Below are 14,786 nucleotides of genomic sequence, written 5' to 3'. Positions count from 1 at the left end.
CATGATGGTTGGAAGCAAATGCAAGTTCATACCAAAAGATCGTTAACAACAATACCAACTTGCAGACGACAAGGTAGTACAACTACCAATACCAAACTAACTTATAATCTTTTTACTCCTGGCCCTATTGTTCGTCTGGTAGAAAATCTTGCAGAGGACCAGCTCCCGCTCCTTCTCTTGCTCCAGGTCCCCGAGGTGTTACTGGTGCATCACCCAGTTGGTCCTCTGCTGGTCGAAGTTTTTTTTGGTATGCAGCACCAGAACCTTTTTTGCTGCCCGTCTGCCGGTCGTTGACCATCACCGGTAAGGTATTGCCGGTCTTGTGCCACATCGCGTGCATGCCGCGCTCCGACTGTATCTTGCGACGCTTTCACGTGCCCCTTTTGAACGCACTGGAATTGCGCTGGAAGAAATGCTTCCTTAGGCCACTCAGTGTGATACCTGCAGTATTGTGAAATACAGGTTTTAGTGTACCTAGTTGGCATTTTCATAACATCTTTGGCATGTTGCAGTCACTTGTTTCACTTTTTATTAACTGTCAAATTGTAATTGCTTCACCAGGTCTGCGTCTAAAAATAAAAATAGAGCTATAAACAAATGAATATGTTTGTGCAAGTAGACGGCCGATCGGTGTCTTAGCTGGAAGTTTCTCAGGTTGGGTGTAGCATATGCCGTGCTCGCTGTCGATGGTTGGTATGAACAAATCGATGAGAGACTGAAATCTCGCGCTGTCAGCACTCACTTTGGCCTCAAGGTGCTCGATCAGCTCCTGATCCATGGGATCGAACTTGACGCCAGCCGGCAGCACCGGCCAATCCTTCTTCGACTTGCATCGGTAATTCCAGTTATATGGTACTCAATGTATGATCAATCGACTGTTTTAAGTGAATGATGAAATATTTCGACAGATAAGTGGTACTCCAAATCTGAAGTCCAGAATACCCGAACACGCCGCCGGGATTCTTGTGTCACCTCACGCGCAGCGTGTTGTCACGTCAATTCAATGTGTGGACATGATGAATAATTTGACCGACGTATACTAGTACTGCTACTGTACTGGAGTACTTACTAGTCGTATTTAGTGTCACAATTTATACATAGGTTTCACTAACAAGTACGCACTTGAAACCTAACTGATATATATATATATATATATATATATATATATATATATATAAGCACTATTTGAATCCCAGGATCAGAATAGTTATTCGGATCACGGTCGGCGCTATATAGGCCCGAAGACACGTTCCCGAGCTCCCGAAACCCACGAAGAAAAAAATAAGCCCACTCCACACCTCCTCGTCCACCACCTCGCCCGATCCCCAACCTTCGGATCTCCCCAGTCCCAGCGACGCCGAGCTCCCCCTGACCCCGCCTCCACCCGGCGTCGCCGCCCCCGCCCCCTCCCACTCCCGCCCTGCCGGCAAGCCGAGCGCCGCCATGCCCGCCCTTCCCTTTGACCGATCTCCTCCTTCCTCACTGTCGACGTCATGGGAGCACCCATCCCGCTGCCCAGACCCTAGCCGGTGATGCCGCCATCGCCATGCAGCCGCAGCCACGCCCCTGTCGGTGGCGCCGCCGCAGCCCCACCCCCGCCGGCGACGCAACCTTAGCCCCGACCCCAGCCGATGACGCGCAACACCACCTGCCAGAGCACCTCGTGGAAGCTCGATCCGGCAAGGATCCTTCACCACCCTTCACTCTCCGGCGACTACCAGCCCGCGTGCGGATGGTGTGCTATCCTGCAGATCGAGGAGGCGTCGAACTTCAGATGGAGGAGGCCACAACCTGCAGCTGGCCGCGCCATGGTTGCGTGTCGCCGGCATCCTCCGTCACGCTCGGCACCTCCTGAGCATTGGAGTGAAGGTCGACTCATATGCACTCTGCAGTTCAATTTCTACTGATCCTGTAGCGCCTAAATCCATCGCGCACTTATATCGCAAGGTTCTTGCATGTGTGTTTTGTCCTGCAGGGCATTTTCTTCAGGGCAGTGGAGAGCACCCTCACCCTGATCCCATCTGTAGCAACGCCCCGAGTCCTCCCAAAGCAGCCTTGAGCCGTTCAAGTATGCAGCCCTGGGCCGTTCAACGACGGAGCTGCCGACCATTCGTGAACACAACACCCCTTATCCTGCTGCCCACCATCCTATAAAGGGAGACTTATTGTGAAGACTTCAAACTGAGTACAGAAGACTCGATTAATTTTTGCTCCCTTCTTGAAAGGAAGAGGGGAGTTGGTTCTCTTTTGAGGTTGCGACTCGATTAGTCGATTAATTACAGCTTATTTTCGACCTTCCTGTGCTAGTAGATCTTTTCCCAATTCTGATCTTCTTTCGGTTGCTGTTTGGATTGATTCCCTTCGCTCTTCTTCGACCGCGCTCATAAATACGGCCTTGTAATCTTGTGGAAAGGAGCAGTGCAGTGCATGTGAATACATATGGCCTGAAGCTGCTATAATTGTCCAAAATCCGGTGTTTGCTGCTGCAATCCGAGTGAAGTATATTTGGAAACATGCCTACCTCGAGTCTTCTACTCCGGTATGCTCGCATCACACAGTATGACAGTATACTACACAAAATAGCATGGGAGTGATTCCTGCAAAAGCTCAAATTCTGCTGACAAGTTGTGTGCTGCGTTTGGCACTTTTCAGTCCTGAACCAGCAGTCCTCGAGGCAGGATGTACTACTACCTGGACTCATCTGCCCCGGAGGCACAACACGAACCAAGCCCCATGTATTTCAGTGACTGACTCAGTAGTCCTTGATGGTCAAACATCCGGCAGCTAGCCCGTACTGCACCACCATATCTTGCCATCTTATGATCCCAGCAAAATGTTGAAGTAAAACACACACCACCAGGAGGAGAGTATATGTCAAGGAAGGACTGGTGAAATAGCAGGGCAGAGATGCCACAGTAATGCTGAGCCGGAGTGGTAGCGTGTGTGCGAGAAGACTCGTTTGTTTGGGTTAGGGAGCCAGCCGAGCCAACGCACACTTGGTGGACAGTCTATCTGGTTCGTACGCCCGGCCATGATATTGTGTCCGAAAAGAAGACTCAAATGGGCACGTTCAACTACTGTGTCCCCAACCATGAAAAATCATGGCCCGTCATGGTCTCCTTACACCTAAACGGCTACCATTTTTCTATTAGTGAAATTTCCTCTGTTTTGGATTTATGAAGATGGGACAGATCACTGTTTAGAGTTTTGTTGGTACGCTGTTGCTGCAGTTTGATTTTGGGCTTGGATGTACAAGTTGTATGATGAAGGTGAGACAACTAAGTGAAGTCCATTTGCACATGTGAAATTCAGTGAGCCGTATGAAAGGGAATAAGATCGTTTGTTTATTTGGCCCCCATTTGTACATCGGGTTATCTAATTTCTTGTTTTCTATTGTTTCATGAAGTTCAATAGTATGCTTTGATGCAAAAAAAAGTGCTTTTAGTATGTTTAATGTAAAAAAACTAAAAAAGGTGAAGCCCCAAACAAAAACTACGACACATAGACGTCCAAAACAGCGAGAAGTTCAACTACTACACAAAATGCGTTTCAAATGAGAATAGAAAAGTTAGAGTGGTTCGATGTCTATAAAAACTCAGATTTTTTATGTTACTAAGAGAAGCAAAGAGACATTAAAATTGATAAGAGCCAGAAGTTCACGTACTACACGGTGTGCATTTTGTATTAAAAAAAGAATGAAAAAGAAAATGCTAAAAAAATTGTTGCTAGAAGTTCAAGTGCTCTACCCGAGAAAGTTCAGAAATTCTTGTAAGAGAGTTTGAATAAAAATACGTGACAGAAGTTCAAGGTGAAAACAGTGGGAAGTTCAACTACTTCACGGAATGCGTTTCAGAAGAGAATAAAAGAATATGAAACTAAAAGCCTAAAAGTTTGTTGCAAGAAGTTCACGTGCCCCACCCTGCATGGTTCAAAAATTATATTTACGAGATGTCCGTCGTTCATTTACATGTTGTTTTCAAAGGTAAAAAACAACGTTGTTTTGCTATTTAAAAAACTGCTCTCAAACGGCAACGAATTTGTAACACATGTCTACATGAAAAACATGTTGCGATTCATAAGCTTTCCACCGATTCATAAGCTTTCCGTATAAAAATCGAATACTATTCTTTACTCAAATATGAAAAGGTGAAGTTCAAATTGAAATAACAGAGAAGTTTGGAGTTTATTAGAACCTAGGATTTACCTGTTCAAAAAATAAAAAACACAACGCCATTTTTTGCACTTTTAAAAACAACCCATAAATGAAAAAAAGTTGCTAGAAGTTCAAGTACTCAGCGAGGAAAAGTTCAAAAAAATTCTTGTGAGAGAGGTACACCGTGTATTTAGATGTCTAAAATACATAAAAAATGTTTTTTGTGTTTTAAAATAACTCTCTCAAACCAGAGAGAAATTCAAAGTGATAACAACCGGAAGTTCACGTACTACATGGTGTGTATTTCATATAAGAAAAAAATACAAAAAAGTGAAACAGAGTGAAGTTCAAACAGGCATGCCTCAGAAGTTCAACTACTTCATGCAGTGCATAAAATAGCACGTCAAAAACAAAGTGAAGTTCAAACAGACATGCCCTAGAAGTTCTACTACTTCATGCAGTGCATTTCCGTTCTGATGAATGCAGAAATCATGATCTCGCCATTTTCTAATTTACCTCAAAATGGCAGGAATATTATTTGTGTAAATTCAAGTCCTCGGTCGGAGAAAGTTAAAAAAATATTGTGAGAGAGGTTTGTACAAAAAGAATATCATTTGTGTAACACTGACGAAATGGATGAGAAAATTACAAACGAAAATACTACTTCACAGAAATTCAACGTGAAAACAGCAGGAAGTTCACCTACTACACTGAATGAATTTCAGATGAAAAACTTTCAAAATCGTCGCGAGTATGAAAAAATGATCAACACGGGAAAGTTGCGTGTTTACAGCAGCTTTCCACTAGTATATAACTTGCTCAATTCCGGTGAGTGGATGGAAAGCTACGAGAAAAAAACACGTGAAAACAGAGTGAAGTTCAAGTAGACATGCCGAGAAGTTCAGGTTCTTCACGCGGTGCATTTTCGAAGAATCTGTTTCGAGATAAAGGCAGAACGAATGATCTCGCCATTTTGAAAATTACTTGAAAACGGCCAAGATTCAGAGAAAACCATCAACATGAAAAAGTTTCGCATTTTCCGTAGCTTTTCAGCGGTATATTATTTGCCCCATTCCGATAAAGTTTGTAGAAATTACGGCAAAAAAACGTTTTTAACCATTTTCAAAACTGACATAAACCGTAATGAATTAGGAGAAACAATATATACAGAAAAGTTTCGCATTTCTTCAAGCTTTCCAATGCCATATCATTTGCTGCATTTGGACGTACGGTTAAAAAATTAGCTCGAAAATATGAACTCGGTGGAACTTGTACCGTTTTCTAAATTACTTTTAAACCATTCAAAATTAGAAAACACTTTTAACATAAAAAAGTAGCGCATTTTCATAAGCTTTCCAACGCCATATTATTTGCCTTAATTGGATTAGCCGTTTAGAAATGGCGTCAAAAATACGAACTCGGGTGTTCGGTTTGCGAAATTTTATGATTTTCTGAATTATTCTTTAACCGTAGGGAATTAGAGAAAACTTTCAACATGTGGAAGGAGCGGTTTTGCAGCAGCTTTCCAACGCCATATTATTTGTCTCATTCCGATAAACGGTTTAAAAATGCGATCGAAAATACGATTCATGTTTTTTGTATGAAGAAAAAACGGTTTTCAAAATTGCTCTTAAACCGCTTACATTTTGCCAAAAATTTAACTTGGGTCATGATACTGATGTCCATAGTTATCCAACGGTATATCACAAGCCCCATTTGGACACCTTTTAGCTAAAGTTCAACCTAGTACTCGGGGAAGGTCAGGCGCGTTACTCGGGAAGTTCATGTTGTGATCAGAATAGTGTTTATGTGTATATATATATATATGGCTTCTGCACAGCATCTCCATCATTATCAGTACATCCTACGCAGGTGAGTTAGGATGCACTTGATCCCAGGAAGGTATCTATCCTTCAAACTAGAGGGGTGCTTCAAACTAACAACAATACATAATAGCCAACAAAAGAGGGTCGTGCTACAGCAGCAGAATACATGGCTCAGTCTAGATATCAACATGAATCAAGTTGTGCATATTTGTTGTTGGCATGAACCACATCGCCGCATGTCGGGTTTGCAAAAGCCATCCATCACATGGAAGCTTGATGCCTTTCAAACATTGAAGATTATCTGGCAACAAGCTGTGTCGACGAATCTCTGGATATGGTGATGCATGAAACCCATGGTATGATGTGTAAACACAGCCCCCCTCGCGAATGGAAGTTGCATAGCACAGTAATCATCGCCGGTGATATGATCGATGATTGGTTGGGTGTGGTTGCCGAGGCTGTAAACCATGGAACAAAGGAGTGGTTGCCGAGGCTGTAAACCCGCCTCCAGTTGAATACGCATGGCCCAATGGAGCTGGGATCTTTCTCGAACACGAAGCAGCCATAGCCATCAATGTCATGAACGCCCCACGCATTGTACTGCATGTGGTTTGATGTAATGGTTTGGTCAATTTGGTACGTGCGAATGAGCATCAAATGACCGCCGTCAGCTGAACGAGCGATAAACCACCAGCCATCGGCTGGTATGATTCCAGGTCCTGGAATCATGAAGGCCAGCGCATTTGCGTCTGCTGCAACAATTCAAATTGGAGACCAAAAGGACAAAAATAAACAATAATGTTCAGAGTATGTGTGAAATTAAGATTATTATAACAGTGACACATATCATAGACAGAGAATTGCAATGCCGTGGTCATAATCATACCCCAAGTTAAAAAAAAATAAGCCAATGGCTTTCATATTCTAGCAATATGTCATGGTTCAAACATCATGTAACAATGAGAGGAAAACAGCTATGACAGCGCCTACTCATATTCTACCATAGCACTTACTACTACTGTTCTCATATCAACTCTAAGCAATAACATGCATTGTTATAAAAATCTTGTAAACGAGAGTAACATATAGCAATCATGATGTTATGCTCATAATATGTATTCTAACAATCATTAGATGCCAATTGTTCTCATATCAACTCTAACAATAACATGTGTGGTCATAAAAATCTAGGAAATGAGAGGAACATATAGCAATGATGTGGTTATAGACATGCTATGCATTCTAAATTTGTAACAAATGAACAGGCAGTTGTATTCATGAGGTAAAGATGAGATGAGATAGAACAATTACACGATGATAGATTCCACCAGTATAGGCAAGCAATTTGTGCGTCGACCGCGTAAACGATGCCATCGTGCACTATAGCATCAGACAGAAATGTTGCCTCAACAGTATTGATGATGAGCCATAACCATGTATGGCGACCGGATTCCAGATATACTAATCCCATGTTGAACAAGGCAATGAGCTTGTATTCCATGTAGTCTTCTGATGGTGTGGGCACTTCGCGGATTACAACTTTCTGTAAACAGAGGTCAAGCCAAAAGCTTGACGCGTTTCGTGCGTAGTAGGCAGGAGTGTCCAACGATGGAAGGGTGATCTCTCGCTGGGTGTAGATATCCACAAGACGCCACGGACTACCGGTGTGGTGGATGAGGACGATCCAGTTGGCCTTCAGGCCCGCCCAGCAGCGGCCGCGCATGAAGGACATGTGGACGGGTAGTGGTAGCATGTCGAGGGGCACCACGGCAACCTCCGTAGGATCGTCAAGTCGTTGTCTTGGCCACCTGCGAGGATCGGGCATCAGCAAGCAGGGTGTCTTGAAAAGAGCCGGCCGGTTGCAGATGAGTAGACGGTAGAAAGACACCGAGCATGCGGACAGACGGACGGTGCTGAGTAGGTCCATACGACTACATATCTGCTCCAAGAGAACATCGGGGAGGGAATTCCAATCGCGGCTCTGTGTATCAGTCGGTTCTGCCATTAGGGTTTTCGGTGCCTGCGAGCCAGCGGGGAAGTGGATTCGAGTGGGTGAGCGAAGAGGCTTCTCCTCGTGTGGCTGAGCAGTGAGCGGGGGGATATGGTACGCGCGAGCTACCAAGGAAGATGGCGCGGGCGGGCGAGCAGTGAGCAGGGGTAAATTGTGTGCGGCCGACGATGGGGAAGAGAGGAGGAAGAAGAAGAGATGGCAGTACTGGGTAAGGCTGATTTAGTAACACCAACATGCTGGTTCAGCTTATTAATTATGTGTCCCATCTGCTGCAGCGTGTATTGTCACTTCACTGCGAAGACGTTCTCTCTGACCGAGATGGGGAATAATGGATCGCGAGGACTTCCTTTCTACAGTATCCCTATGCCTCTACGCTCACTTCACTCATTTTGCTCCGTGCCTAGTCACCTATTGAAATCTGTAGAAAGACAAATACTCCGTATTCGGGAACAGAGGGAGGCTTTTACTCTGTACTATTTGGGAACAGAGGGAGTATACCATATGGAGGGAATAGAGGAAGCTTTAAATATGAACATGTCAATGGGAGGGAGTAAGCCCCATGCATGCATGCGTGCAACATGCAACACTCACACATACACATGGACACACGCAACACTCATGCACCCATGCGGCACACAGCACACGATGCAACACACACGCTCACGCTCAAGTGCTCAACCTACTCCCTACGTCTGTGAAAGACTGTACATTTAGAGATTTACACATTGACCAGGGCATAATTAACGCCCAAAAGTAGCAGACTTATGTGTGCATGCGACCATTGAAATAAGAAGATTAAATGAAGGCCGTTGCATGCTGTAATTAAGGACAGACATGTAGCCTATACCTACAGCACAAGTTGGTGCATTAGTCAATCAATATCGATTTAGATTAAAGGCTAAATGCATTGGAAGTGTAGATGTACATCATGTACTACACTCTTTGTTTTATAGCCGATGTACACTCTTTGTTGGAAGACCAAGGGAGGACACGTGCATGCACTCACATACACAGCAAGGGCGGTTCGCGCGCAAGGGTTGGACTCGTGTCGCGCCTACGTAAAGTTTTGTTTAACTAATTTCTTTGCTCTGCCAACTGACAGGTGGGACCCAAAAACCAGGTGACAATTTAACCAGTCAACAAAGTGCCACGTCGACTATGTGGCCGGTCAGTAGGGTGCAATACGGTGCTCTACGATGAGCTAGTGATTGTATAATCGCCGCAAAACTATATATAGTGACCGTAAAGAGCGTATTGTTACATACGTTGACCGCCAGTGTATTTTTCTTGTTTCAAATTAAGCCATATTAATCGGAAAGGACGCAGTATGGAATACTACTACTAGTACTAGTACTGCTTTGATGTGTCCCGTCAACTCACCGAACGAGGAGAAGCTTGCTTACTACGCCTCTCCCTCGCCCACGCGCGCGGTGGTTCGCAGGACGAGGAGAGGGTTTTGACTACAGCGCCCTCCTCTCCCTCGCCCTCGCCCTCGCGGTGGACATGCAGCAGTTCAATCGGTGTTAGATTGCCAGAAGCATATTATACTGTAGTATCATCATTGTTGGACCTTTCGAAGAGGCGAAGAGCCAAGTGCAAGGTTCACACGAGTACGAACTGTTGAACCTCCCGAAGAGGCAAAGAGCCAAGCACAAGGTTTTATAGGAGTTGCCGTCCTAGTAGGAGTGTACTACAACTATAGCGAACGATGCTACTGTATGATGCCGCCATGTCACGTATATCCAAAGCTGTGCCACCTTTTTTTCTCAAAGAGCATGTTGGAGCCTGTGCAACAACTACACAAGTTGCACGCACACATAACACATTTACTAGTAATAAATTCTAAAGGATAAATGCCAGTATGCCACACAAGTTCATCTCCAATTCATGTGATAATTTGTGCACGACTAGTCTACATATATTCACAGCGCTACTGTTCACAATTACCGTACTCCACTTACACGTTACAGATGGGCTACATGTCCTGCTCCAGGTTCCAGTCTCAGGTGTTCTTCATGGATGGCACGATCCATAGCGGTGGGCAACAGGAATCATTGTCGCATCTTTCTTGTCCGGTTCCACACGATGGAGACTCATCCAAGCTGAAGCGGCATAAATCAGAGATAGCGTGTCCCAGCATGTCATTCATCCGGCGGTGCACACTGAAGACACAACCATGCTTCATGAATGGCAGGCCTTCCGTGTCGTGCACGGAAGGTGGCATCCACTTCACAATGGGGTAGCTGTCCCCGATGAAAAGCGAGTACTCTCCAAGAGTGTTCCTCGGCACCCACGTAGCATCACGGGGGTCGAACTCGGCGCCGTTCATCTGTTACGCGCGGCATCCCAGATCTGGACACATGGTGACGTACATAGTCAAGGTCCATGCATAATAATGTTGTGCTCAAATATGGCGGTCAGTAATACTGTGCAGCAAATAGTACTACTCCGGTATAGAGGAAGTAAAATAACCGGCTTATTATATATAGCCACTCTTGGCTACATGGATGAGATAGTAAGACATGGAAAAACAAAAATGGTGGCAGCTAGTGGGTTCAAGTCTTCAAGGGCCTAGCTAGCTATATGCGTCCTCCAAGGTAAAAAGTACTCCTACTAGTACTACAAAGTATACTACTAGTACAACAATGAAAGAGAAGGCGAGAGGGTTAAAAAATGGAATACCTGGGTAGATGGTGACGGTCCGATCGTGGTAGATTGTGTGACCATGTTGCACATCAGTGGTACCATGGGTAACGACTGCTAAGATAGTTGATCCCAATATGCCAAAGTCAGCTACAAGGTTCCAGGTTAGACCGAATCGCGGATGCAAATGCACATCCAGGATCGGTGATCTTATTTTGATCGGGGGATGACTGGTCCCTGCAAAATAATGGAGTACCATTAGGGATGCAAATGGTTTGTGCATTCCGTTTGTAATCTCCCGTACCTTAGGATGGCAACCAGATGAAACAAGTCCCCTGGCTTGTCACCGCGAAGATGCGGCCTAGATGGCGCACGGCGTCTTCGAACGTGTAGGGGTACAAATCGGCCGCCGCCAACATGCGCCAGCCTCTGCCGTTACTGCCTCTTGCATTGATGGCAATCCTTATGTCAAACACCGTGATGAGATAGTAATCGTCGTAGCCGCGTCGCTTTGTCGACGGGTCCGCAATTGCTATCTTCTTCAATCTCATGTAGGCATCATCATACGTATTCAAGCCCAGCCAGTCCAGAAGGCCGATCCCAATGGTGGAGAAGGGGTCTACCGAAACGGCCGCACTGCTGTGGATGTTGTGCAAAATGATGGTGGTATCCGGCCGGAGGTATGCAAGCCAATCTTCGTTGGCACCGACCCAGACCTATTTATAAGACGGTGGGCAGCGGAGAAATTACGGGATGGAAATGGAATAACTAAGTACTACATGATCAAACTCCATTACTGACCTGCTCATCTGACAAAATCCGACTACCTCTCAACGTCGGCAACTCTAGCGGAGTCAACGTGCAACCATGGCCAGGGAGCGGTGGACTATTCGAAGGATTGTCCTGATGTCTACTACACAACCTTGTTCTTGTAGACGTTCTTGGGCCTCCAAGTGCAGAGGTTTGTAGGACAGTAGCAAATTTCCCTCAAGTGGATGACCTAAGGTTTATCAATCCGTAGGAGGCGTAGGATGAAGATGGTCTCTCTCAAGCAACCCTGCAACCAAATAACAAAGAGTCTCTTGTGTCCCCAACACAGCCAATACAATGGTAAATTGTATAGGTGCACTAGTTCGGCGAAGAGATGGTGATACAAGTGGTATATGGATGGTAGATAATAGTTTTTGTAATCTGAAATAATAAAAACAGCAAGGTAGCAAGTGATAAAAGTGAGCGTGAATGGTATTGCAATGATAGGAAATAGGGCCTAGGGTTCATACTTTCACTAGTGTAAGTCCTCTCAACAATACTAACATAATTGGATCATAAAACTATCCCTCAACATGCAACAAAGAGTCACTCCAAAGTCACTAATAGCGGAGAACGAACGAAGAGATTATGGTAGGGTACGAAACCACCTCAAAGTTATTCTTTCCAATCAATCCGTTGGGCTATTCCTATAAGTTTCACAAACAACCCTAGAGTTCTTACTATAATAACACCTTAAGACACAAATCAACCAAAACCCTAATGTCACCTAGATACTCCAATGTCACCTCAAGTATCCGTGGGCATGATTATACGATATGCATCACACAATCTCAATTCATCTATTCAACCAACACATAGAACCTCAAAGAGTGCCCCAAAGTTTCTACCGGAGACTCACGATGAAAACGTGTTCCAACCCCTATGCATAGGTTCATGGGCAGAACCCGCAAGTTGGTCACCAAAACATACATCAAGTGGCACGTGATATCCCATTGTCACCACAGATATCCACGGCAAGACATACATCAAGTGTTCTTAAATCTTTAAAGACTCAATCCGATAAGATAACTTCAAAGGGGAAACTCAATTCGTTACAAGAGAGAAGATGGGGAGGAGAAACATAAGATCTAACTATAATAGCAAAGCTCGCGATACATCAAGATCGTGTCAAATCAAGAACATGAGAGAGAGAGAGAGATCAAACACATAGCTACTAGTACATACCCTCAGCCCCGAGGGAGAACTACTCCCTCCTTGTCATGGAGAGCGCTGGGATGATGAAGATGGCCACCAGTGCGGGTTCCCCCCTCCGGCAGGGTGCCGGAACAGGGTCCCGATTGACTTTTGGTTGCTACGGAGGCTTCTGGCGGCAGAACTCCCGATCTATTCTTTGTTTTGGAAGTTTTAGGGTACGACGATATATATGGGTGCAGGAAGTACGTCGGAGGAGCCACGGGGGCCCCACAAGGCAGGGGGCGCGCCCCCCAACCTCGTGGGCAGCCTGTGTCTCCCCTGACGTGCACTCCAAGTTCCCTGGGTTGCTTTCCTTCCAAAAATAACTTCTCCAGTTGATTTCGTTCCGTTTCGACTTCGTTTGATATTCCTTTTCTTTGAAACACTGAAATAGGCATAAAACAACAAATCTGGGCTGGGCCTCCGGTTAATAGGTTAGTCCCAAAAATAATATAAAAGTGGAAAATAAAGCCCAATATTTCCCAAAACAGTAGATAATATAGCATGGAGCAATCAAAAATTATAGATACGTTGGAGACGTATCAAGCATCCCCAAGCTTAATTCCTGCTCGTCCTTGAGTAGGTAAATGATAAAAAGATAATTTTTGATGTGGAATGCTATTTAGCATAATTTCAATGTAATTCTTCTTACTTGTGATATGAATATTCAGATCCATAAGATTCAAGACAAAAGTTCATATTAACATAGAAATAATAATACTTCAAGCATACTAACTAAGCAATCATGTCTTCTCAAAATAACATGGCCAAAGAAAGTTATCCCTACAAAATCATATAGTCTGGCTATGCTCTATCTTCACCACACAAAATATTTAAATCATGCACAACCCCGATGACAAGCCAAGCAATTGTTTCATACTTTTGATGTTCTCAAACTTTTTCAATCTTCACGCAATACATGAGCGTGAGCCATGGACATAGCACTATAGGTGGAATAGAATGGTGGTTGTGGAGAGGACAAAAAGGGAGAAGATAGTCTCACATCAACTAGGCGTATCAACGGGCTATGGAGATGCCCATCAATAGATATCAATGTGAGTGAGTAGGGATTGCCATGCAACGGATGCACTAGAGCTATAAGTATATGAAAGCTCAACAAAAGAAACTAGTGGGTGTGCATCCAACTCGCTTGCTCACGAAGACCTAGGGCATTTTGAGGAAGCCCATCATTGGAATATACAAGCCAAGTTCTATAATTAAAGATTCCCACTAGTATAAGAAAGTGACAACATAGGAGACTCTCTATCATGAAGATCACGGTGCTACTTTAAAGCACAAGTGTGGTAAAAGGATAGTAGCATTGTCCCCCTTTTTTATTTGGCCTTTCTTTTTTTTGGCCTTTATTTTTTTATTTGGCCTTTCTCTTTTTTTTGGTACAATGCTCTATTGAATGATGATCATCACACTTCTATTTATTTACAACTCAATGATACAACTCGATACTAGAACAAAGTATGACTCTATATGAATGCCTCCGGCGGTGTACCGGGATATGTAATGAATCAAGAGTGACAAGTATGAAAAATTATGAACGGTGGCTTTGCTGCAAATACTATGTCAACTACATGATCATGCTAAGCAATATGACAATGATGAATGTGTCATGATGAACTAGATGGTGGAAAGTTGCATGGCAATATATCTCGGAATGGCTATGGAAATGCCATAATAGGTAGGTATGGTGGCTGTTTTGAGGAAGGTAAATGATGGGTTTATGGTACCGGCGAAAGGTGCGCGGTACTAGAGAGGCTAGCAAGGGTGGAAGGGTGAGAGTGCGTATAATCCATGGACTCAACATTCGTCATAAAGAACTCACATACTTATTGCAAAAATCTATTAGTTATCGAAACAAAGTACTACGCGCATGCTCCTAGGGGGATAGATTGGTAGGAAAAGACCATCGCTCGTCCCCGACCGCCACTCATAAGGAGGACAATCAATAAATAAATCATGCTCCGACTTCATCACATAACGGTTCACCATACGTGCATGCTACAGGAATCACAAACTTCAACACAAGTATTTCTCAAATTCATAACCACTCAACTAGCATGACTCTAATATCACCATCCTCATATCTCAAAACAATTATCAAGCATCAAACTTCTCATAGTATTCAACACACTCA

General features: G+C 44.2%; 1 long non-coding RNA gene across 2 annotated transcripts; it reads left to right on the top strand.

The window, feature by feature from the left end:
- The first annotated feature begins 1,280 nt into the window (after positions 1-1,280).
- Positions 1,281-3,358, top strand: LOC125533359 (uncharacterized). 2 transcript variants are annotated; one of them, XR_007294245.2, is made up of 3 exons: positions 1,281-1,869; positions 1,976-2,539; positions 2,653-3,358. It is a non-coding gene; the product is annotated as an uncharacterized LOC125533359 (long non-coding RNA). The 2 variants fall into 2 exon arrangements; XR_015602343.1 differs by having other exon boundaries at positions 1,976-3,358.
- The last annotated feature ends 11,428 nt before the right edge of the window (positions 3,359-14,786 follow it).

The sequence above is a fragment of the Triticum urartu genome, chromosome 1A, assembly GCF_056163025.1.
Source record: "Triticum urartu cultivar PI428250 chromosome 1A, HENAU_Tu73, whole genome shotgun sequence".
Taxonomy (NCBI): Eukaryota; Viridiplantae; Streptophyta; class Magnoliopsida; order Poales; family Poaceae; genus Triticum; species Triticum urartu.
This window is presented reverse-complemented; position numbering and strand designations above follow the sequence as displayed.